The sequence below is a fragment of the Rhopalosiphum padi genome, chromosome 2 (assembly GCF_020882245.1).
Source record: "Rhopalosiphum padi isolate XX-2018 chromosome 2, ASM2088224v1, whole genome shotgun sequence".
NCBI lineage: Eukaryota > Metazoa > Arthropoda > Insecta > Hemiptera > Aphididae > Rhopalosiphum > Rhopalosiphum padi.
In genome coordinates this window covers 17,489,124-17,513,173 of record NC_083598.1, presented here as the reverse complement: position 1 = coordinate 17,513,173, position 24,050 = coordinate 17,489,124, and the positions used below count along the sequence as shown (strand labels likewise).

At 29.0% G+C, this 24,050-nt stretch overlaps 1 long non-coding RNA gene across 2 annotated transcripts; it reads left to right on the top strand.

Moving 5' to 3' along the window:
- The first annotated feature begins 8,651 nt into the window (after positions 1 to 8,651).
- LOC132922232 (uncharacterized) lies at positions 8,652 to 21,356 on the top strand. 2 transcript variants are annotated; one of them, XR_009660995.1, is made up of 3 exons: positions 8,652 to 8,873; positions 9,236 to 9,378; positions 21,153 to 21,356. It is a non-coding gene; the product is annotated as an uncharacterized LOC132922232 (long non-coding RNA). The 2 variants fall into 2 exon arrangements; XR_009660994.1 differs by lacking the exon at positions 21,153 to 21,356 and adding an exon at positions 11,225 to 11,554.
- Positions 21,357 to 24,050: the final 2,694 nt, after the last annotated feature.

Genomic DNA, 24,050 nt, shown 5'->3' with positions numbered 1-24,050 from the left:
ACTCTGTACAATGTTCATCATTGTCAATCAAACAAGAATTCCTTTCTCCTCTCCACCGTGACACCGCTGTACATACCGCCTTAACACATTTATTAGTTATTACGCACATATCGCCCTTACCTATTAACATAATGACATATCATTTTTACTTTTTAAACACAAATGTGTGTATAAATTCCGTATTAAAATTTTTTACTTTTAAAACTACATTAAATAATTTTTTTGATCGGATTTCTAATTTTATATTTCATTTATACATTAATTTAGTACTTCCGACTTACACTTATGCTTCATAAACGGACATGATGTAAGAGAAAACAATATTATTACAATCGTATTTTTAATCCCCATGTCTTTGTATTATGAATAATATTCATATTCATATAAAATGTTATTTGTTGTTCTAACGCCAACAACTTAATCGTCGAATACTATATTGTTATATAGGTTTTTAAATAATTTAAATATTTGTTTGCATTTAGCACGCTGTTGGTATGACGTATGAATTTCAATGTAGCTTTGTCAGTCAGATACTCAAACAAGGCAACAAATTGTTATCTCAGTTTATCTCAATAAAATTATCTGTGAAATCATCTTTCGCTTCCATTCATTGCGCATGTAATACGATTTTAAAACTTTTATCGTGAATATTTCATAAGAAACATTATAATATAAACGGATGCCATATAATTTCATCGCAAACTTAATTTTTGTTTAAATACTGTTTTTTTCTTTGTTAATAAAATATTAATATAATATGATGAATATATTATATCGTGTACTTACATCATTTAAAATAATTATAGCTTAAATAAAAGCAAACATTTAAGATAACAACCTAGATGTTAGATAACTACTAAAAAATAAAGAACAAATTTTAAAATCTTTATATTAGATTAATTTTAAATGTTTTGAATTGAAAATATTCAACATTATCAATTATTTTTGTATTAGCCACAATAAATATATTATTTCATATAATCTCATAAATCGACCAAAATGTGTACCTATTTATATTAATGTATCAATAATTGTAATTTATCTATAATTGACAATCTAATGAAGAATGATACACACTATTGTCAGGTTAATTATATATATAATATATATACTTATATTAAAGTTAACATAGCCCCTCTCTAAGATATAGTTCTCACAATCTTGCTGCTTCTTTGTGTTGAAACAAAAACTATTAACATATTACAGTAAAATAAAAATAAAACTAAGAAATTTGGTGATTATGATAAGTTTTTTTTGCAGTTTACTCTCGGTTTATCTATTTAAGCATCCCCTTCACCTCTTTGAACGAGAATTATAAATGGATAAGATTTATGACGGGGTATTTTATGGTTGGCTGTCTAACAGCAAACAGATTTTTTTTTTGTTTGTTAAAGCTGTCTCGTTATACTGGGTAAGCAAAAGCGAACATTGTTTTGGTCATCTACTCATCTATCCAAGAAGTATCCGACGTGGATTATCCTTTAACAAAAAAAAGGTGTCCATTCAATTTGGTATACCTTGACCCGTGACACAATAGGAATGACATCGTTGCTATACAGTAGGAGTATTTATACTGTATACGCCTTTTTCATGTTTTCCTATTTAATATCAAATGCGTTACAAAGTTTAATTATTACTTATTTAAGAATAAATCAGTAATTCATAATGTTTTCCGATTTATTACACAAAATAATATACTCGTATTACATAAACTATGATTTTATTTATTGACTAATTATATTGATAAACTAACGTGTTTTTGAAAACGCATAAGGAAACTATTTGTAATAACAAGGCTGGGGCTATAAAATATTCATCAATTTTTTTTTGTATTCTATAATAAGTTAGGTTATGTAGTTATCAGTTAATCACACTCGATATAAACTACCTCTAATATATATTTCACTCATTTCAGTAGTCCGTACACAGTAATCCCCAAACTATACCAGAGAACCGAATAACATATAATATATTATAATTTGTATTTGAATCCAATGTGAAATACTCGAATGTCGATGTCGTACAAATGGTACACACATTTTTACAGACGATAGTTCACGTTCGTTATAAATATTAAATAATATTTATCTTAGTAGTTACATCATGTAGTATTATACATGCATACTACGTGAATACTGTATAGGTATATGAATATTATATTATGTACACGATATATTATTAAACACTCATATGTCGATGTTTATTTTTTAAATTGCCGCGTACTTTACAATTCTATGTAGAATTTTAGACAATTTATATTTTTGTTTACATTTGGTCACACTTATTAATGATATAAAATAATAACTAATTTCTGATTATAACTACACGCTAATTGGATTTAGGTGCTAGACTCGTTTGGTGTAATAAGACGCAAAGCCAAATGAAATAATCAAATATGCTGGCTGAATACTAATGTTAGTATTAAAATGTGTTTTAAATTATACACTCGGCTAGTTGACTAGTATTAATAGTTTTAGTTAGAGTTCTACCACTCAACTTAATGAACGTGAAAAATGTTTATTATTCAATTTGATAAAAATATTTTGTAAATGATGTCTGGTGATGATGTAATAAATACGTAGGTATTGTTGAAAAAAAGTAATATGACTTATATAGTAAAAAAAAGGCTAAATAAACAGCAAAACATAAAATAATATGATAATTGTGCCTAAATTATTTTTTTTAACTGTTTTTACTTTTTATTTAATATAAAATAATGTTTTGAAAAAAAATTGCAATAAATAAATAGGTAGGTAGATAGATACATATATTATATTATACTTTCTCAAAGAATTGTCAAGAATTGTAGCTAAGGAATAATTATTGTGTTATAGTAATTGTAAAACATATAAATAAAAAGCATTTAGAAGTTTTAAAAGTAAAAATCTCTATTAAAACAAATTCTATCAAAATACTGTAAGCAATTATGTAATACTTTCAACCGATAAAAAATAATTATATTATTCAATAAAAATGCGATAATCATGATTAAAAAATAATAAATCGGTATAAATGGTAATAATTGATAATCGGTAATAATAATGTTTTATAAAAACTAATTATTAATTATCAAGAAAATCTATCCGGTCACGTAGACCAATAGAAATTATATCATATTTTTTAAAACCAAACATAAAAAGTTATATTGTTTATAAACATAATAATACAAAATATATTAAATTAACACATTTTGATAATATTGATTAAAAAAACCGGAGAAGACACCATACTGTATATAATAGCCAATATAGGTGTCGAGTGTATATACTTTCTCATTGGATACAAAATACGATTTTGAACGGAGATAGCGCTCAGCTTTAATAATTTATAGGAAATTTTATTATAAATGTATATCGTTACTCGCTATTAGTAATTTATTCTAATTTTAATAATATGGTAGATTGAACTAACTTTTGCTGAAAACAAATCGAAAATATTATATATAGTAATCTTATTATCATAATATTATTTAATAGTTGTTATTTATCATGCAGTTAAGTAAATGCCGATGATGTAGTGTATATTGAACGGTATGAGTAGGTTTATGGTAACAAAAAGATTCTTGTTCTAATACAAATAATATTTTTTAAATTACAACATAATAATTATAAAATATTGGTATTTTCCGTTTAATCATATGTCCAATTTTATCAAAACTTAAACTCGAAATGTCTGTAAGGAAACTGTGTATTTGTATTTTTGATATATTTCAATTTTTGTAATAAATACTTAACTATTTTGAAAATGTTAATGATAATTACGAAATTAGTCGAAATTTTACATTCAAACGCATATAAAATAAAAATATATTCGCCTGTGTGTTCCTCCTGCAATATTAATGTTAATTTACGTCAGATAGGCATATTATATTAAATTTTCAAGGTTCTTTGCTTACAAATAAAAATGTTATACAAAAATAAAAATCGAAAGTTTCAAATGTTTATATAATTGCATAAAAAAGACAAATTACTTGAAATTTAAACTGGTTTTAAATATAAATTTCCATTTTTTCTCGATTATTTTTAAAAGTAGGAACCAGCAATATTTATCGATATTTTCAATTGACCACACAAGTACCAATTAGATCCAATTTTCTACCAGGAACCAAAAAAAAAACAACACATATTATAATGGTTATAAGACCATTATATTTATTATTCTGCTAAAAAATCTAAAATGTCATAATTATTTAATAAAGTGTATAATTTTCAATCATTCACAAAATAGTTATTTTATCAAAGACAAATAAAAACGTCATTGCGCTGAATATTAAAAATTATAATATGACTAATCGATATTATTTATAACTCTTTAGATAAATAAATAACTAGGATTTAGAAATAAAATAAAATCTTACTATAACTATAACTATTACGTGAAAATATGTCCACACGAGAAATAACTAAACAGTTAAACGTTATAGTAATTATGGAAATTGTTGCCGAGAGCATAACAATAAGTATAATAACATGCATAGGTATACGTTATATACATATCCACATGGGTATTATACAGTGGTGTTTCAGTCAATATTAGCAGTAGGTAGGTACACTATCGATGTTGGTAACCTGCGTAGATACATAATTCCAAATGTATCAATATCGGGTTATTGATAATTCCAATTATTTAAGCTGTAGTGTTATATTATCTTGAATCTTCGTTGTTTTGAATATTAATTTGATATATACCTATGGGCTACTAAGTACTAAACAGTTTTTAATAATATCTATAATTTGTTCAGTGTTTACACATATGTAATGTTTATTAAACGCAGATAGTTGTTCTAACTATGTATAAAATGTCAAAATAATGTTCAATTAAGTGTTAAAATATATGTATTTATAATATAGTACTTACCTATACATGTTTCAATTAGTTTAATAATAAAACCAGTTTTAACAAAAATGAAAGGACCAAGAAATTTATTTGTCGAATTTCATTATACAATTATTCAACAGCTTTCAAAAACTAAAATATATAAAAAAAATTTAATTTAATTTTTAAACATTTATTGATTTGTGAAAGTGGTTGACTTAAATAAGTAGTTATATATATTTATGTAAAAGATAACGTACAAAATGAAAACTATGTTTTATATTATATTTCTATTTATTATTGTGTTCAGCAATATTTCCCGTTATGTGATTATTTATTAATTTATTACGAGTCATGTAAATTGTGCTGGTTTTCATTTCAAACAATGGCTCATATATTATGACAGTACGTAGAGCACTATATATTAGTACATACAGTTTTATACTGTATTACTGTGTATATACTTATCGTTGGATTTATCTTTTATGAATATTTAAAAATCACATTAACACTTTAAAAGAATAAACTTCACTAAATTCTTTTTTAATATGAAAATAAATTATTATTTTCTAAAATATAACAATAATAGAACACTGTGTTTTCGCATAGATGGCCTAAATACCAGGTCTTTATATCCTGTCCAATCATACTTAATATATGTGTGTTTATGCATTTAATGTATAGCTTTTTATTATAAAATAATTAAATTTAATCTTCACTGCTACAGATTAATAACTTATCATTTAATAAATATATAAATATTTAAATACAATTTCCTGTTGTAATACTTTAGATTCTGAACAGAGCTATGTATTTTACAATAATATATATTTATTTTTTTTAATCGTTTTTATAGTAAAAAGAACTCTTTGGTTTTCAACTTAAATGGCGTTTACGGGTTGTTAATTGAATATAAGTGGTCAAAAATAAAAAATTCACAGTATATACTAAATATTGTAATATATCGTATTGTAATTTAAAAAAATGTATAGTTATTTCAGTATAACGGTATTCGCGAAAAATATTGCTGCACAGGGAAAGTAACAAAAACAATTAAAATAGTTCCTATACATAATTTTATTCTGTAATTAATAATAGAAAGTTTACGTGTTATAATGAATTGTTCAAAACTTAAATTATTTATAGAACTATATAGAATAATCACCACTTTATAACTACTTTTAATTTTGAAAAGAATATTAGAGTTTAATATAAACTACAACACATATCATTTGCACATTAATTGCATATATATTATATTACATTATATACGTACAGATGATATAGACTACAGTGTATATTTAAAATTTAAATGAAATTGAAATATTTGTATCGTATTACTACTATCTGGCCTCGAGGTTACGAGGGTCAACACTCAACAGTAATAATTATTATCTATATTATGCCATAAATTTACTCTGTCTCGTCTAGAATATAGTTTTGTTTTCTGTCACTGGCGGTGAAATGCGAATAGATTTGTAGTAGGTCTAAATGTCTAATCAATAGTACTTGGATGAAAATAAAAACATTTTAAATTTGTGAAACAAAATTCGATAGCAATATATTATTGTAAAGTGATTATTATATATTCACATTGATGTCTTACGGTACCTCAATCGTAAACATGTTAATATAATATATACATAAATGTAAAAACAGAGTAAACCACAAACCCGTTTCCAAATACGTATTTATTAGTATATATACCTACGCATTAAATATTTAAAAACATACTTTGTTAATATAAAACTGAAAATACGTAGTATAGTTAGCTTTCCATACAAGTACTTAATATTTCACGGCTTAAACTTTTATATGACATAAATATAACAATTTTTCTTCGAATGCAGACAAACGCAGAAATTTCCAAAGTCAAATATTGAATATTCCTGAGTTCTTCCACCAAACCTTAGGAACTAACAAGGTAGCTAACAAAAGTGTTAAAATTCATAGAAATATGTAATATAGATAATATTATTGAAAAAAAATATATTACCCGTAAACAAAAATTTAAAATCATTAATATCATATTCTTATTTCAATAGCTAAAAAAATATTGTCTGCCAATAAAAGCTATATAATAGCCAAGTTCAAAGACTTGTTTTTAATAATAACGAAAACAAAAATACATAGGTAAATTATGTCATGTTCTTATAAATTGTTTTTTTAGAATGAAGGGATCAGTAATAAGTAGCCTTACATTATTTTAGATATAAAAACTAAATTTGTTTTAATCAGTGTGTTTTGTATTTCGATATTTAAAAAAAGCTATAAATCCGCCGGATAGGTCACGTACGGACTTACACGTAGGTCTAGGATTGAAGTATAACACAAAAGTACTGACAAAAATCGAGAATGGTTCATCGCTTACTGACGATCGATACTGTGGTGACGGACACTATTAATATTAATCCATTTTCTTTCATTTCATAGGACACGTCATGGCATCGGATAGAGTTTAGGTCACCGTGCGATGAACTTATACCACAAGGAAGAATGTGGCCGAGAGAAGCCCTGAAAAGGGTGGTTTTATGACTTCCCCACGAGAGGTATCGGGGTCGGGATTAACCGCCCGGCAGGGAAAAGAGTTGTCGTTCAACGGCTCGTATTATGTCTCTTTTGGCGAGCCGCCTCGGACGTTTGCAGCGAACACATAACCCTACGCGACGGCACTCCGAGAACGTTCGTCGGGCGTCAAAGGTAAGACGAGATCCCGACAATCGATTAGCTCTGAGCGGTGCACGTCATATGATGATCATATGGTCGAGCAGTGAGAAACGCACCAGCTACACGTCGTCAAAGAAGAAAACACGATGATTGGCCGCTGAGCAATAAGTCGTCAGTCTCTTCGACTGAACGTCAGGTAAGACTATACCCGTCGATGGTGTTCGTCCTATGATAGTTACCCACCAACCGCGATCTTCATACAGTTGCAGTAGTTTTCAAGAGTTGTGTCAATCTACTTCACTGGTATGCCAATCGTCTTGATATTGCTGTTTACTTCGTTCTTGCCTGCGTGTAGGCTGTGAGTAGACTAACGCAATTGCTTTTGCTTTTGCTTTTGCTTAGTGGACGACCGATGGTCTTTTCTATACCAGGCATTGTGCCTTTGCTAGTAGTGGAGATTACGGTAATGGCTTTTGTGATTTAGGAGATTAAGAGGGTGGGTTTACTGAAACCCAATTTATTGGACGAGTTTTTGGATTTTTGTAGGTTTGAGTGGGTGTTGGCTGTACTTCTAGTCCGAGTTGTCGTATGTGCCTAAATCTTGATAGAGAGTTTTTGTGAAAGAATGAGGTGGCTTGGGAGTGGATTTGTGATTCGATTTGTTTTAGATTTGTGGTGGAGAGAGTGACTTTATTTGTTACGTACTTTGGAGTGCCCAGTATCGTTCTCAAACCAATAGTCTGTACGGCTTCAATCTTTTTCCATTGAGATTTGGTTATGAATGGGGCCCAGGCAGCGCCTGCATACGTAAGTATTGGATTTATATACATTTTGAATATGTTTATCCGATTTCTCGTTGGGATAGGGCTTCGTTTGTTTAAGATCGGGAATAGCAACTAACGCAATTCGGAAAACGCACCCATTATAAACCGCTGGCGTCACTTATTAGGACGTTGATTAATCTAGCGTTGTTGCTTTGACGATGAACTATAACATTATTATCACATAACACGTAATTTAAATGATGCTATTTTCCCTCATTATAAATCTGATTTTGTTTGGTGTAGAATCGTATATTTTTATCAGTTCTTCTGTGTCAGTTGTTCTCGTTTTACTCGTCAAGCGGATACTTTTTAAACCAATCATTTTGACAGATAAAATTTACAGTTAAAATTTGGTGACCATTCTATGAAGCAGCCATTATGGAGCCCCAGAGTAGAAGTGTAATGAACAGATGGTGATACCCTCTCGTAGGTTGGCGAGCAACGAGGAGGATGTCTAGATTCAAGTTAGTGGTACCTCTGTCCTCTACCATAGATTAACGTAGTGTATGGTATAGGGGAGGACGAAGACAGCAGTTCTAAAAATAGAATATTTGTTCAAAAGAAATGGTAATTTGATTTTATTATTGAAAATTAACAACAATAAAATATTTCTTATATTTCTTTGTTTTGTGTGTCACATTTAGTTAATTGTAAAAATTAATAATTTAGTTGAAACCGTTGCCTATCTGTCTATTCTATAATCAGTGAAAATACTAACACCATTTTCTTACAATCTTTTTATTAGTATTGGGGGAAATCTATATATAGTGGTTATATTTTCATTAGTTTTCTGTGTTCAATACAAACATCCAAAGAGTCTTTGTCTTCAGGTTTGAATAAAAAAAAAATAGGTGAATTCTACATTATTTAAAAAATAGGTCATAATCCAGTAGTTTACTTACTTCATGATCTTTGTGATTTTGCGATAGATCTTGCAAAATATCACCAACTAAGGAAGATTACCAACGACAATTGGTAGACCCAGCAACGGTCAACAAGTCGTCAAAATCGTCGAGTTCAATGCACACATGTACAGAGACACCTGTAAAAGCAACAAGATCATAATAATAAGGTATACTTAATTTTATTGTACGATATACTCAATTGATTTACCTGTTCGCAGTGTGTGAACTTGGTCAACTGTATGCACGCCATATTTGACGTGCTTCTAGTTATCCTTGTTTAATTTTTGGTAGTTTCGCGGGAATTCCGTAAGTTTTTCGTAAAACAAGACAGTGAATATTAGGTTTATGGTTTTGGAAAAAAATATCTAAGAAATAAAAATTGCCTGCGCCGGTTGTCTTTCATCTGCATTGTCGCTCTATTCCTACAAAATGTTCAGGTCCAGTTTTATATAATTCTGTTTTCTTACTTATATTATTATTTACTTGACATAATATTCTGTGACTAAGTATAGCTTACTCGATATTAAAAAATATAGTAATTTATAAATATCAGCTAAAAATAAAATGTCATCTCTTTAATAGCTTAAAAATAGTCAACAATTTTAAATAGTATACCATGTAGAAGTGAATGATAATAATAAATATTTGGTAAAAATTTCAAGTATCTACGAATAATATATATGATTTTCAAATACAAAAAAAAAAAAATCAAAATCTGGTTTTGCGTAAACATTTTTAATTTTTCACCTATCGAAAATATATATGTAAATCCAAATTTTTATCCATGGCCCTTCCTCAAAGTTAAAAATCGAATTAGTTTATTGCGTACATATAGTAACTCAATACAAAAAAAAATTACATGATACTTAAAAATCAATTATTTTAAACTCGGGAATGTTCAGTTTAAAGGATACTTAATTATTGAATTCGGGGGAAACTGCCTCGTGCTTAAGTCTTGAAAAAATTACAAGTCACAAGGAAGTGTGTTTGAAGAATAACGTAGAATTGGGGGTCCTGAAAAGGACGATTTTATGTCTTCCCCATGGAGAGCACCGGGTCGGGATTAACCGCCTGGCAGGGAAGAGAGTTGTAGAGTGACGCGCATTGAGTCGTGTGGCGTGATGCCTCGGACACGTTTGCAGCGTACACCTAACCCTACGCGACGGCACTTCGAGAACGTTCGTCGGGCGACAAAGGTATGACGATCCCGATAATCGATTAGCTCTGAGCGGTGCACGTCGATCGTGTCGTGTAGACAACACACACGAGTAACACGTCGTTACTAAAGGTCCACGGCGATTGGATGCTGTTTAATTCTGCACTTGTTCGCGACGTTCAGCCGTATCTTCTGGCTCGGGCACGCTGCTATGGTCTGGTGTAGTCGATATAGTGTTGTTCGCCTATTGATCGGCATCGGCCGACTGCAAGCTCTTCGTCTTCGTCTGGTCGCTATTCGCCCCTCTTACTGGTCTAGCCGATATTCTTCTCGAGTCTTCTCAGTTCTTGACTGTCTGATGGCTGCGAGTTGACTGACGAAATTTTGAAAACGCACCCGTATTTATACCCGCTGGCGTCACTTATTAGGACGTTGATTAATCTAGCGTTGTTGGTTTGACGATGAATTAATGCGTTATTATCACATAATATGTAGTTAAAACGATTCTATTTTTCCTTATCATATTTTTTATTCTTTTTGGTGTAGAATCGTAATTTTTATCAGCTTTTCTACACCAGTTGTCCTCGTTTTACTCGTCATACTGGTGTTTTGTCAATCAATCATGTTGACACAATTGATTAATCTTTAACTGTTTGTCAAATATTTTATAAAATTAACAATTCGTTCATTGATGTTTTCGTTGTGTCTGTCTAGTATCTATACGATTCCACAACATGTTATAGACTATAGTTATTAGTTATACCTTCCGTAAAATCGAGACACAAATAATTTAATTTACACGTTACTTAAACACCTGTCTCGTTGCAATTTAAACGTTATTTTTTTATTTTTACTAGCTCGATTCCCGGGACCGAGGCTGGACAAATCAATAGATCAAAATTTAGAGAGACGTCGTAATTACGCGGGCTATCATATTTTGCGTCAGGAAGGCCTGTGATGGTAGAAATTATTATCACACGATTAGTAGGACTCGAGTAGGAGGTAAGAGGCACACCGCGCGGTGAGCGCATATTATTAAATAGAAAGTGTATTTCGTGTGCGGATATTTTGTACGCTATTTCGTAACTCGTATATAATTCGCGTGCCGCGTATACGCATACATATTATATTTTATATACATTTTAACGCTGTTATTATCGTTATTGTTATACATTTATTATTTATTATTTATTGTTTTTTTTTTTTTTTTTTGAGAATCACTGGTCTCCTCAAACGATATGCGACTCGTTTAATAAGTATGACGGCGGCAGCTTTGGTTGCTGGAGACTCGTGGTAAATGCGAGTGTGACGGCGTATACATGAAGTATAGGCCGAGGGGGACAACAGAAAAAAAAACACTAATAATAATAATAAAAGCGGTGCGCGCAACCAACATTAACTGCAATCGTCTACGACTACGCGCTCGCACACACACACACACCACTCGTACGCACGCACGCGCACGCGCACAACGTTATAACCGCTACCTCTGTTCGACGAGTATAATACCGGTGGCGGAATCGGGGCGGGACGGGTCGCGGGTCACGGCTTCACACGGGGTGCGGGAGGGGAGGGTCAGTGTTATCGTTCGCCTTGTCGGCCTATTATAATCAGCACACACACACACACACACACACACACATGCGCTCCCGCGCGCGCGCGCCTAAATAGATTTAACGAACGCGACCGCCACCGCCACCGCCGCCACCGCCACCGTAGCCTCCGACCGACCATAGGGTGTTTACCGAAACGTTATTGTTTTTGCACACTTTAATCGCCGGTTAATTACCAACACGCGCCTGCCCGCCAATTCGATTCCTCTTTCATATTTGTTCGGTTTTTATTAGATTCGTTTTATTTTCTCTCTCTCTCTCTCGAAATGTACCTACATTATTTTTCCCTTTCCCCCGCACACGACCGGCAACCACAGTTGTTTTTTCCGTCTGCGATTTTTCCGGTACATACGTTTTGTTTTTATAATATACACCATCGTGTACAAAGACGGCGCTTTATAACTTTTATTCTCTCTGCCCTTTTATGTGATATTTTTTTTTTGTTTCATGTTGCGCACAGACTACAGAGTACACAATAATAATAATAGTATAGACCTAATAGGAATCACACATTTTTCTTTTATGTCGTTTGAACACGATTAGTGTATTATTGCCGTCGTTAATAGCACAGGCACCTAACCGTATTACGATTATTCGATTGGTTGAATACATAATTGTATAATGATATTTAAATATTCCATATACTGTACATATAATAATATATTAATGATAATCAGTATTTCAGTATTATATTTATGATAATATTCAAACGGGGCAATAATAACGTTTAAAAAATGATATTTTTAAAACTGTTTCTAATAGGGTAGGCCACTATTTTTGGTATTAGTAGAATACAAACATATTTATTAAATGATTTTTAAATGTAAAGGTTATTTATATTTAAAAAACACTTTTTCTTAAATAATTAACATAATTTAGTTTAATTTGAAGAATTAAATAAAATTTACAATAATTGCATCTCATCATCATATTTGAATTAATGATACATATATATTACTATATTAAATATATATGATGCTTGATTAATAATGGATTAATTTGGAAATAGAGATACTTTTTTAATCGGATAAAACTATTATCTAAGTATAGTTTTGTAAGATGATTGTCATTTACTTTATTAAATTGAATTACCTAATAATTAAAAATGTAATGTCACCATTTATGAATTATAACTATTTAAGTATAACTGAGTTGCACAAAATATTTAAAACTAATACATTCTCATTTTTACACTACGTAATTTTTAAAACAAAAATAGTATGTCAAGTAGTTGCTAGCATTCCAGTATTCGTGTGAAATATTATACACGGGGAAAGTATAGTAAAAACAATGAGATACACAAACAACTTTATTTTGTAATTAGTGTCTGAGAGTTTATGTGTTATGATGAATAATTGTTTAGGACCTAAATGATTTATAGAACTGCAGTGTGTAGAAGAATCACCATTTATAATCTTAATTTTTATAAAGGAAATCACAGTTTAAACGTACAATGTAAATTCTAAACATTCTCTCTTGTCCCTCTCATATTTACCGCATGCAAAAACTGCACGTAGGTACTCAAATAACGGGTGATAGTATACATTGCTGCTCATTTTGCGACAACAATATTCACAGATTAATACTGACGTTACACTGTTTAAAAAATTCAGTGTGCTATTTAATGTACACACAGCATACTACGTAATGTTATCGTGTATAACAACGTTGTGTGAGCGAACGAGAATAGAAACAATAATTTGTTTTATATTTTTATGCAACTGTTGGGATTAAAAGTATATATATATATAGATATTAGGTATGCTATTCCCATAATATATCGTTCACTCGGTAAAACACATTAACACAATAACACTAAATTCCAAGTTTTAAATGTATAAATATAAATTATAACTCATCGCGAGTCATCCGCAAATAATAGATGAGCTTAGTGTCAATGACACCTTTTGACCCCTTTTAACGAAAGCAAAAATCAACAAAGCACCTAAGAATAGATAACGATATCATCTCTGACACATCTTAAATTAAAATCCTACATAATATTGTCTATACATGTACCGTAAATTTAAGTTGTTACATACTGAATTTATTTGTTTATAATTGTTGATATAGAAGTAAAATATGTATAAATCTTGCATAATAAAAGAGTATTATACCAATAAATTGAAAATAAATACACTAAATACAATATATTAATATAATGCATCATTTCTAACTTATATATAATATTAGTATAGTATTAGGTATAATGTAATTGACAATTATTAATTTTTTTTTGAATTAATATGTAATATAAATAATAGGGTACCTGTAATTTGTTTCATAATATTTTCAACATTTTTTTTCTTACGATAAAAACTATTAAAAACTTTACTATTGTACAATTGTAATGACTAATGACGTATTGATTTAATAAAAATAAATTACTACCCTCGACGAAAAATTTGTAAAATTAACCAAAGGAAATAACAAAAGCCGGTATTAAGTACTATGTGTATATATAAAAAACCCCACCAGATGTACAATGAGGATCAACACAGGAACCAACTATAAATATAAAAGGGGAGCAGACTGAACAATGTGAGAGCGTAACTTGCGTAAGGGTAGTAGAAATGATAGAGACTAATATTTAAAGCAAAAGTTTTTTAAATAGTAGAGAGGGATCACAAAGTTCTTTAGAAAATTACCTCATTGCGATATACAAAAAAATTATTTGTTTAAATAAACTTAAAAGTTGAAACCAATGCAACATAGTACCAATACTAAACAAGGTAGATGATATTATTGTTCTTTAAACAATTTGTAATACAATTATTTATTAGAAAAACATTTACAATTATAACCCTCGAGTATTATATCGTTTGTACCTCTTAGACAAATCTCAGTGTGTAAAATAGTACAGAGTTTAATTTACGCATTGTTTTTCTCAATTAATTTTTACATTACACGAACTGATCATGCAGAAAATACTCTGGTGACGGCTAAAGATGACTCAATTATTAATATTATCATTACATTTATTTATCAATCGTTTGGTCAACCTAACGTTTTAATATAACAATCGAAGCCCGAAGATTTTTATAATATACCTATACGGCTATACCTAGTACAACTGATGAGTACGATGACATGGTAAATCGATCCAAATATCCATATATAAATCTTATCAAATGATTTTCTCCCTTGTTTCTATACCATTTAACTGTAACGAGTGAATTATAGAGCCTGCTGAATGTTCTAAAAACATAAAATATAATAATATATTTATAATTGGTACCTACTACCTATATGGAAACATTAAGACATAATGTTGATTATTCCGTTTATGCAATATAGTAATAATAAGTACATGGGCATTGAGTAATGGGTTATACAGAAAAACAATAAAGAATTTATTTTATAGTATTTTTATGGTGTTCATTGAAAACAATTCAATGTAATTCTACACTTTATCCCAATTAATAATAATTACCATAATATCATAGGCCTGTAATCAAACGTATTTAGTATTTACATACCGTGTCTCACATCTTTTTTTTTTTTTGCTAGTCTATCCATAACAAATAAATATTTTATTGCGATCACGTTAAACATAAATACGTGAAGAAATTATTTGGTTTAACAATGTGCAGTCATTTAATTATAAACTGCACTCAAAATAACTTTTGTGAAATGTTAAATAAATGTGTGATTTTTTTTTTGTAATTTTTTTTTATATCTATTTAGGATGTATGTATTGAAAACTATTTTTTTCAAACAATAAAATATTAAAATTGAAGGTCATACGATTTTTTATGAAAACCCTGCATAATGCATTTAACTTTTCTTTTAATCCTATAGTTATTCATTTATTTTTAATTAAGATTATAGTTAAGGCTCAAATAAGTTAAGCATTCATTTTATATTATGAATAAGATAGTTTAGTCCAAGTCTTCCAACAATCCTACGCCTAACTGTACAAGTTTGCAGAAAACTAATACATAACTAGAAACTCAGTCGGTGAGTACTTTTGTTTTACTTTTTTCCCCTAGTTTAACTGTAAAAGCACTTTCTGCATTTAGTGTTTATTTGGTCAACAAGTTATACAAACAAAATTTCAAAGAATAAACCATATACACAAATAATATTCGAATAACATATTATGTGCTGTAGTATATGTATATAAAAGAACATTACTAATTTTAAAACTTTAGAATTCAACAATTCATATTCTATTAGTACCAATTTTACTTGATTAACTAACATTAAGCTAATTTAATTAAAGATAATATATGTATATATATACATATATATGTTATATTATTTATAGGTACAACTTGCGCATACGAACTACGAAGCAACCATTTATTATTATTACGTCATCTTAGTTATTATTATATGAATTTGTTTCGCGATAATTTATGATGGAACTAATATAATTTGTATTATTTCATTATGGTATGCAGACACAACTAATTAGGTACTCGTAAAGAACAACCAAATTATATAATATTATACTTGGTTATGTTTAAAATTGAAATACGAGTTAGGTTATTAATTTTGTATTAGTATATATTATAATGATAGTCTAAGCCATATATAGCAATAACTAGGGTTTAGAACTTATTACACTAAAAAAGGTTAATATATGCATGTGAAAATACAATACAGTTACATTACCTAAAATGCTCAAAAAAATTGGAACTAAAATTATAGGAAAAAACGGAATGAAGCCCGTATATTATATATACATGAAATTATGCCTTTTTTGTAAAATATAATGAAATATGCAAATGGATACCTACTTATTTATATTTAATTTCAACATTTCAAAAAACAAATGTATAGAAACATAAATTATTCTAAAACCGTCACAAACGAAACATGCAAATTCAAAAAGGCCCGAACCCTAGTCTAATAACTAAATAAGCGTTTTTCGTTCTTTATCGTCTAACATATTGGCGAATTAATTCACAAACAATCTTATGATCGTTTGAATGGGATATAAAAAGGTGGATAGGTAGGTACATACTAAAAAAAAGTTGATTGGAATTTAGTAGCCCAAGGTCTACTATTGTTCAGTCGCGACACCTGTTGTGAACAATGTCAACAGGTGAAACTGTGGAAATCATTTACTTATGAAAATATACGTGTACATTTAATAATATAATATATTATAATATGTGTATGTGTGTATGTATGAGTGTGCGTTAGTAACCAGTAACCACCCCTATTATAATAGTTTATTTTATTTACGGTGATGGTATTTCATTCATATACGAAATACGATTTTCATACGGTTTGTCTGCAGGGCTGTCAGGATTTTCGATAAGGGTCAATCCATTTTTGAAAAACCAGTTTGCGAATTACACGCTGTTATAATATGATGGCCCGCATGTCATAAGAATCTCTACGTGTTTTAGCGTAGATACACAAGTTTTTGCTGTTTGCTATTTTTTTAGCTTCCAATTGCCATGAGAAAATTTTTTAAAAAATTATTTAAACTCTAAACACTACATACTTACTTATTTCACTTATTTTTGGTGTACAATGTAAAACATTCTGAAGTATAAAGTTTTTAAATACATATCATAGCAAATTGTAGCATTTCAGAAAATGTAGATATGTTAAAAATTGTTAATGTCACAGTGTAAAAATAATCACTGTGTAGATAAAATTGGAATTATTAATGCATTTTACATATTAATTGAAACCATAAAATACACCATGTTTAGTTTACCATGATAACACCTGATGTTATTTGCTATCTGATTGCTTTTAAGTTATCCCTTGATTTGCTTTTAAAAGTAATTATAATATAATTCCCGGTCAAAATTAATTAAAATTACCATAAGTATTTATATTACCATACACTACTATAAGTTATAATGTATAAATATATTATATATATTTATATAACATGTACACATTGTAAATAATATTAATTATACAGTCTTTGTTACTGGGCCAAACGTTATGCACAATTAGTAAACATATCTGTATATTATATAAATTATTAATTATTCTTGACATTTAACTTTAAACACATTATGTTTAAAATATCTAATTAAAACTTAATAAGTCATTTATTATCATTTATCAAATAAAAATTTATACAATTATGTGTTTATAAATATTAGTATAAAATGACGTTTGTATAATAATAGTATAATAATTACTTGATATTTATTTTTTTAATGCCGAACAGATGATAACATGTATATTAAATTTATTTAGTGTTAATCGTAAATTCTTGAATAAGCCTAGGTTTATTTTTGTTGCTATTCTGATGAATAATAGTCGTGTTATGTTGAAACAATTTTGAATTAGTTGATAGAGAAAATGTGCTGCTGTATAAACATTAAACGAACAATATTGTAATATTGCTAACTAATTCATTTGTATTAGATAAATTCTATTTGATAAATTTTTAGTTTTTATTTATGTATTTTTCTCGTGGCTGTTTTGATTCACATCAGTTCGGTTAAAAAAATCCAAAACCGATTGAATATTTTATCAGCTAACGGACATGTGTGTACACTTATAAGTCGTGTGGGAGTGTCCCTATAAAATATAAATAGCTCGACAGTCATTCACTTGCTTAGGATAAATAAGTTCATTCACACATCATAGATTCAATTTGTCTTTATTTGTTGTAGTCAAATTATTATTTAGTGTTTTTATTTGATAGATGACTTTTTAATGTTGATAAAATACATTTTTTTAATTTCTCTGTCCTTGATGATAAAGTCTAAATTAATCACGGCTTATGGTAGGTATAAAAACAACAATGTGACATAGTTTTATATAGTATAAAAAAATAAAACTTTATTATTTATATATTATTGTTCAACTTTTCAAACACTATTTTGTTTTTAATAAAGAGTTGATATTTTTTTTATCAATTGTACATCAATCCATTTTAAAAGTTATTATTTCTGGTTTCATTTTTACTTTGGATACGACGTTCTGCTCCATTAATCTAATGATGTTTAATAATATGTATATAATTTTGAATAATTTGTCCAAACATGAAACGTAATCTTTACTTTTTTTGTTCAGCTCAATAATGGTAATTTTTATTACCTATTTATTGTTCAATAATTGAACATTGTAGTTATTAGAATTATATAATGTAAACAATATATAAGCATTCTGCTCTAAACACGTACGCATACACAATACGCATGCCAAAGGTCAAAAGGTCTATTATTTATTTATAGCAATAAACTAATTAATTGATGTACACAATAGTTGTGTACTTTTAATATGTGATAGATGAACAACATAATAGGTGTATTATAATAGATATTATAAAATACCACAGAACACACCATCATACAAAAATATAATATTATTAGATGGTCTTTAAAAATATTTCGTTTAGTCGATTTGTAGTACCTACATATATTCTTTATTATTATTCCTTGGCATCTAATTATCTAAAGCCATTAGTTTAAATCATAATATTTACATACTGTTTACACTAAGTTTAGCTTTGATTAAGTTATATAGTAGTTCAGTTTCCTTTAGGAAGTTAATGATATTGATATTTGATTGAAGGTATCGAGTTGTAGTGCTTCCCCTAATTCGTTGTGGTATGCAATGTTTATTTCTCGAGTCTTCGAATTTTTGGCATTCAGTTAAGATGTGCTTGATGCTTTATGGTATACTCCACTCCACATGATTCACACGCGGGTGAATCGATTTGAAGTATTATTGATAATAACAATAATGACAATAATAACAATAATACTTAGGTACGCACGTACATTTTATATAGTAAAGGCTGACGCGCAGTAGAAAATTATAAATTTTTAAACATTGTCATGGTCATGCGATGCGTACCGCCGCCACACGCTTTCTCTCAATTTTAACGCACAGTACACTTTATAGTTTATAATACGCAATAAGTTAAATAATTTCCTTTCTAAAAAAAAAAAATAATAGTAATAATAATAATAAAATATTAAAATGTATTATAACGTATATATGGATTTATTTTTGTATTGTTTTAAGATACTTGGCAACTTGTTATTTTTATGTTGTCATAAGAATATAATAACTAAAGATATCACATTTTAATTTACTGCAAATGCGTTATAACAAATCTTTTGTTTATTTTTCTAATAATTTGTATATACCTACAACCTACTCATATTATTATGCAACTATTTTTACTTCAGAGTTATTTTGCGTTCTAAACACAGTGTCTATTTGGATCCTCGCCATGTTATTGATTTCTGAATTTTAAGAATATAAGTGGTCCACTAATAAGTAACACTGACTTTCAGTGGTATATAAGTAGTACATTTAAGTCAAGTTTCACCATAATATTCAATATTAAAAAATGAAGCCTGGTCCATTTTATTTTTAAATAGATTATATTGTTTACACAAAAAATTACCAGACCTCGACTTAAGATGAAACATAATATTTCGTTATAACAGTATCAAATAATTTATGTGATAGACCTTTATTCTATGATAAACTCGTACGGAGAATTCCGAATTTCTTACATTCAAACTGAAGACGTACCTATACAATATAATCTTTTAGTTTACAACGAGTAAAATATTGATTCTCCGAACGAGAAAAAATATTACATCAGAAATAGGTACATATATACTTTTCCGGAATTCCATTGTACATACATTTACAGATGAAAAATATTATGTTATACACGTTGGCACGCCGCATATAATAACATCGTAATCTAAAACAAGAATTCAACGACCTTGTAGTCGAATGTAGGGCATTTTTCGTGATCGCGTACTACGAAATGATTTCCTTTGACTGTATACTATATAAGACGAAATTCGAAATAGCGCCGCGATAGATAGATAAAATATTGTTCGCGTACACAATATTATAAATTATAATAATAAATAATAATATACGACTATAGAGCGGTCGCGCTTCAGCGTCGTCGACCGATATTCTTCAATTCGAATACTCCACTTGGACTTGATTAGGTTTTGTTTGTTTATCACTTTATACCGTAATAATATAATATTGCCAGTATATTTACACTGCTTTAAAGTCCGTTTAAAAAACGTCACCAACGATTCTCGGCATGACTACGCCACCGGGTGGAATCCCCGGGTGACAGCATTTTATTTTACGTACCTATCCTAATATTATTCATTATGTCGATGTCGATGATTTTATTTCGCTAAACATTTCGCACATAATAATAATAATATGTTATATATTATCTTATTCTATACAGCTGCTCGAGATCCGTTTTGCCACGACTTAATTTTTGATAAGAAAACACGCATTATGTAATCTCAATTAACCGCAGACACGCGTGATGGCAGTGATCGTATACATTATGATGGTCACACGAAAAAGAAAAGAAATCAGACTTATTGTTCTCAACCCTCTCCCGAGATGAACTCTCAAATAACGCCACCGGCCTTACACCGTTGCAGCGCGATAGTTGGCGCGACATCCGTGTTCGGTAAAATTTTTTAAAATCATATATATATATATATATACACACACCTATAGGAGGAGGTTCATTTCAAGAATTCCGTGCGCTTTTGTTCTACACTTGTATATTATTGAGATCGTTATTATAATAATAAACATTGATATAGAAAAAAAAAAATGAGAACGAACACAGCGGGCCAATCAATTTGCAGACATTGACAATGCATAGCACACCGCCTGGCGGCGGCCGCAGTAGCGGGTTTCCACGCCGCGCATGCGTGAGTACATGCCAATTTGTTAATTAATTTAATGTTCAATTAGAGGTACACCTCTCGTATATGCTATAATATTGTATACCAGATACCCGTTATACGATAGTATAATACTGGGGGATCGACCCGAACGGGAAATTAATTTACTTTTTAGTTTAACGCATAAAGCATATAATATTATTAATATTACACATATTATATATACATAATAGGTATCTGTCGGTGAAAGCATCACTAATATTATTTCGTCAACAACAGTACTTATTTATATACTAAATTATACATGTATAATATTATGTGCGCGTGTGTTTATACGTGTAAGTACACGTTATAGGCGGATGCCATATTTTATATTTCAAACAAAAGTTTTCACCATATACGTGCAATACCATATAACATAATATAGCGTACCTAAAAAAAAGTTTGCGTCTTGTTGAAGAATTTAAAGTTTCTTTTTTTTTTTAATTGTTATTTTTGTCCTAGTGAAAAATAAATTAATAATAAATATCTGAACATTGTGTTGACCAATTAGTTTTTGTTGGTCACAACTCGATTGACCCTCATAAATATACGTCACAATTTGCCGTGTGGTGTTATATATATTGATATAGGCAGTTTCTTTTTTCCTTTACGTTTTATTAGGCGAACAAAAACGTCACATTAAATGCATATTTATCGTTTTACAGCAACTGGAGTTTAAACTGATTGCAAAATTGTATATTACGATGGCGACATGTACGCAAGGGTGATGGGTAGATGGTTTGCGCACTATACCGAAGAATTTTGCTTGCGCGTTCTCGTCATCTTAAAATAAAAAAAAAAGAAGAATTTATAAAACGTTCACTAAACATTGAATTGAAACTTCAATAAATTCACTCATCACAGTTAAATGTTATTTAAGATTATATTATAATATTGTATTCTAAAAAAAAAATATATTTTTAAATTATAAATTCTGTTGCAGAAACCTGAACAATAAATACGAATTACTGAAAATCTTTTGACAATAAACTGAATCTTGAAAATGGTATGATATTCAAGTTATTATTATAGTCATTACTATATATTATATATATTAAATAATATTATTTATTAAAATTTCATGAAAAAAAAACTCCATATGAATAACCAGTTGGAATTTTTAATTATACATTTAAAGAATGTTAGATAAATAAATTGCTTGGAAATTGAATTTATTTTTATTCCGTGGTTTTATTTTATTATTATGTAGCATGTAAGGTATGTAAAAAAAACTCGTATTATTTACACGTTCTTATACTGTATATAGCTACTGTACTGTAATTCTCGAGTTAAAGCGCAGTAATGAATACGTTTCATGTAAATATGAAATACATTAGGTTAATTTATTACATATTATTATATACTATATGTATGCATATGGATTTATGCTATGTACAAAATAAATTTATATTTTTTCTAATTATTATATGATTTATAGTAAATAAATACTTAATTCAACATTTTAATTTAAAATAAATATTTGAACATTGAAAAGAACCAAACAACCTAACTTACAGCACGTAATAATATTATATTTACAGAATAAAGACATTTTCTCAGTCTGTAATAAATAAGCCAGTTTATTAAATTAAAAATAATGCATCAACCGTGTACGATAATTGCATTTTTTGTTCTTGACTAATTCCATAGTATCAGAGCAATATTAAACCTTCAGAACAATAACGCGAAATTACTTTCAAACGAATAAAATTCATTGTAATGTAAAACTTTCCGACTTGGGTCCACAAAATACATTACAATATTTTGATAAAATAGAAACGGAAGCCATGTTGTATAATATTATATAGGACTCTATGAATTCATATTTATGTTCTAAGTTAGCTCTTCCATATTGCACTATGATAATCAAATAAAAAAAAATTCACTAAAATCCTTGACCTAAATATTCATAGACAACGAACACGATGATCAAAATTTTGTCCACTATGCGGGTATAATGTGTATAATACTATAATACGAGCTTCATATTTTTAGTTAGATAAGAAATCTAACTGCAACGTGCTATTGTTTCAAATTCATAACTTATTGGGCGGGGGTGGGCGGACGGTGGTTCGAATCTAACGAAATTTAAACTCAATTTATATAAGTGCTATTTTATTCACCGTATAATCGACGACAGAGAAAAACAAACAAATCATTTTTATCTTTTAGGATTCGTCGACGAACTAATTAAATCACATTAGTTACCGTCAAAGAATTGGCCTCGTTTCAATTGCATAACACACCGAGATAGCTTTAAGCAAACACCCGCCGAATGTAATCTGATTTAAACGGCTCAGCAGATATTAATTGAGAAGAATACACCTAATTTTTGTGTAACACGTCTACAACTTGTCTTAATAATCTGCAAGAAAACACGACTTGTTGTGGTGGCGGTT